Here is a 4,022-nt window from a genome sequence, read left to right as displayed (position 1 = left end):
AAGATTAAACATAAAATATTTAAAACAAATTGCATAAATATTACAAAAACTTAACTAAACAAATTTATTAAATTAAAAAAACTAAACAAATCACATAATTAAACCTAAACAAATAAGGGCTCTCTAATTGACCTGGCAGTCTGTTTTCGCATAAGTCCATCCAAGAGTTGACCAGAGTCATCTCTTCTTCCTCTTCCTCTTCCTCTTCCTCTTCCTCTTCCTCTTCGGTCCAAGAGTTTCTGAATATTTATAGTGAATTATCAGTTGAGAACCGACTTGTTGCTTGAGATATGAATTAAATTTATATCCAGTAAAAACTAGACATTGCAAAAGTGGCAGTTTGAAAAACTAGCCGTTGCAAAAGTAGCTATTTAAAAAAAGAGTCGTTGTAAAATTAAATATTCCATTTTAGTATTTTATTTGAATTTATTATAAAAAACACTAGATAACAAAATAAAATAATATAAAACAATTAATAAATTAATTACATTTTTATGAATTTTATTTTTTATTTATTTTAAATAGAAAACAAATAATATAATTAAGTAAATAAATTAAAATTATATTATATAAATTATCAATAGTTTAAATAAAAGAAAAGTATATGATAAGGTGGATAATGAGATAGATGTTTGGAGTGGTTTCAAATTCTTGAATGTTGTGGGAAAAAGTGGGTTTTTTGATTGGTAATGGTTTAAAATGATATGACATGCTAGCTAGATAGTCTGAATTTTGGATCACCTTTAGTGTTTTTATCTTTGAATTGTGAGAATCTTTAACTTGTTGTGAGAGAGATTTCTCACCCTCATAAACAGAGGACCCTAACCCTACTCTGGCCAGACTATGTTGGCTTAACCAGGCCTACGCTGGCGTCAGAGTTTGGCTAACGGCGTTCTCCGGAAAACCATACCACCCACTTCCAGTGGCAGGGGGGCTTGTGCCATCACAAGAGAGAATCTCTCTTGCATAATGCATGATGGACTAAAACCCAGGGTAACTTGGGCTCGAAATCTTGACCTAGGGTCTGGGAGAACTAGCTTTTATTGCCTTTATCTATCAAATGTGGTATTAGTGAAGATTGAACTTAAATCTCAAAAAACAACCCAACTCTTTTCAACCAGTTGACTTATACGCTTCTTTTACAATTCTTTATTAAAATTAGACTTTCCATACTTATTTAAAGAGAGAGACTTTTACAATATATGTTTATTTACATAAGATTTTCAAAAATATGTCTGTCTAGTATTTGAAAATTCTAGTAGTTTTGAAAATTCAAAGTTGAAAAAACAACTATTACAATATCACATCAACTCCCTTCAAAAAAGAGAGACACCAACCATTAATTTTCATGCCAAAACGTAGGCGCTTACGTCCACATATCGTTATGGACTCCTACCCCTAACTTCACCCACACTTTAAATTGGATCAAATCAGGCATTCGTTTAGAGGTTTCAACTCAGAATTTTGGCTGCATGGGCATGTGAATCTAACCGTGATTTCGATTGGCACACGAGTATCAAGAGTATCAATCCAACGTCTACGCCCAAAAACAATCGAAATCCTTCTCGGCAAGGTAACAACTTTCTTCTCATATGCCGATTAAGTGAATTCATGAGGGCTGCTTGTGTTGTGAAGCTAGCCTGAAGCGACTTGATATCGATTGCATTGATTTGTATTATTAGTGCAGGATTGATACTCGTGTGCCAATCGAAATCACGGTTAGTTTTATAAGTATGCATGTTCCTTGTTTTTGTTACATAAACATATATCATATTCAGGCGAAACATGTACATATTATACTAGGGAATGTGACGGAGGTTCATTCAATTTCTTGTTATTTTACTCTTAAAAGTTAATGTATAGGATTGTATTGATTAAGTCAATGTTAGGTAAAAGATTGATTACTTTTTATTACTTATAATAATAGTTTTAAGAAACAAGTAGTTAGGTGGTTCAATAATTGTCAATGTGAGGCCATTCTATTTGATGGATACATACGTCTCTTAGAGTAAAGTTCTTAAGTTTATTAAGAAACAAGTAGTTAGGTGGTTCAATAATTGTCAGTGTGAGGCCAGTCTATTTGGTGGATACATAGTCTCTTAGAGTAAAGTTCTTAAGTTTAAAATTAAATCTGGAGTAAAATACTCGGATAGTCCCTATGGTTTTGTAAAATAACACCTATAGTCCCTAACTTTTGGAAATTACATCGGTGCTCCCTATGGTTTGATGAGTTGTTACTCGGATAGTCCCTGGAGTGGATGTCCGTTAGTTTTCTCCGTTAAGTCCATATGAAATTACTTATTTACCCCTCCCATTAAAAAAACAAATATCACTCTTCTCCACTTTCATCTCTTCCTTCTCTGTGGACAAACCATTGCCAGTGGCAATTTGCCACCACCATGTGAGCCAGCCATCAAGTAGCCAGGGAACCACCACACCGACAAACAGCCATGGAAGTTGTGGTTCTGCATCTGAGTCACCCTCGACCACCGCCGCTACAGCTATGGTTCAAATCCACCATCACCGTCGCTGCCATCAGAGCTGGAATCACTTCGGGATCACTGAAAAGAACACCATCACCGTTAAGGGTTTCATCGGATATTCGGATCCTAGTTATTGTTGGGTTTCGTCATAGGTTTAGGTCTTTAGAAGTCGCCATAAGAAAGGAATTAAGGTGGGGAGAAGCATGGATGATGGTGTTGGTTACTGTCTCATACGGCATTTCTTAGGTTTTAATCATTTGTGGGAATTGTGTTATTGGAAAACAGGGGATTATGTTTATGTTAATCACATGTAGATTTCATCTGTTTGTTTTATATTTTTCAGGTATTATTGAAACTATAAATTCAACTAATACGTGGCTTCTCTTTTTGAATGTTAGAATGCATCTTTGGTGATGTGATTTGTTCGAATTTAACAAACTACAGAACAGAGCAATGGACAATCAGCTGGTACGTCGCCGGAACGGGATGCTCGTCGGGCGAAGACGGGTGCGGTAGGGTGTCGTGGAGGTGGGGTTTCAGGTTTGGGTGGTGCTTGATGGAGAAAATGGTGATGGTAGAGGGTTGGGGATAGAGGTTGAAGATGAAGTTGGGGGTGAGTGGTGGGTCTCACACTTTTAATAATCCATATTTGTTTTTTATTTTTTAAAGGGATGGGTAAGTAAGTAATTTCAGATGGACTTAACGGAGAAAACTAACGGACATCCACTCCATGGACTATCCGAGTAACAACTCGCCAAACCACAGGGAGCACCAGTGTAATTTACAAAAGTTGGGGACTATAGGTGTTATTTTACAAAACCACAGGGGACAAGAGAATAATTTAGTATTATTCATGTAAAATAAGAGTATCATTTTTCGTCTTAAAAGAAAGGTGGTTCAATAATTATGTGTTCAATTCGTAATTATTGCTAGGATGTTAGTATCTTCTGGTGAATTTATTGTTGCACAATTGAATCAAAGAAAGAGCCGCCCATTTTTTTTTATGAAATAGTGTGCTATGCATAAAAAACACATGTTTTAAAAAAATGTAATATATCTTTTTCAATCAAGGTGGCTGGGTGGTTCAATAATATATGTGTTGGATTTATAATTATTGCTAGGATGTTAGTATCTTCTACTGAATTTATAGTTGCACTTATGTGTTGAATTTGTAAGCATTGCTAGGATGTTGGTATCTTGTACTGAATTTATAGTTGCATAATTGAATCAAAAGAAAAAGCCACCCAATTTTTTATGAATTTTTTTTGAACGACTAACAAAACTGTTGATGCAGATTTTGTGTCCGATGCTTGTCGAATAGATTAGTTATTATTTTACGCTGAATTTGTAATAGTTAGTGAAACGGTCTATCGAATGTGTATAGACCCGCTCGTTTGAAGTGGTCAAACGAGAGGGTTATTCGGTTGACCGTGTGTGTTTGCTAGACAAGTTATGGTTGTTTAATGTTGGTGTCGAAGGATAAGGCATCGAAGGATTATGAATATCCTTCGATGAGCTCGAAAGATACCATCGAAGGAT

At 35.3% G+C, this 4,022-nt stretch overlaps 1 long non-coding RNA gene across 2 annotated transcripts; it reads left to right on the top strand.

Annotated features, from left to right (window-relative positions):
- Positions 1–1,345: 1,345 nt before the first annotated feature.
- Positions 1,346–3,487, top strand: LOC110908552. 2 transcript variants are annotated; one of them, XR_002574711.2, is made up of 2 exons: positions 1,346–1,718; positions 2,882–3,487. It is a non-coding gene; the product is annotated as an uncharacterized LOC110908552 (long non-coding RNA). The 2 variants fall into 2 exon arrangements; XR_004878148.1 differs by having other exon boundaries at positions 1,346–1,817.
- The last annotated feature ends 535 nt before the right edge of the window (positions 3,488–4,022 follow it).

The sequence above is a fragment of the Helianthus annuus genome, chromosome 14 (genome assembly GCF_002127325.2).
Source record: "Helianthus annuus cultivar XRQ/B chromosome 14, HanXRQr2.0-SUNRISE, whole genome shotgun sequence".
In the NCBI taxonomy this organism is placed as follows: Eukaryota; Viridiplantae; Streptophyta; class Magnoliopsida; order Asterales; family Asteraceae; genus Helianthus; species Helianthus annuus.
This window is presented reverse-complemented; position numbering and strand designations above follow the sequence as displayed.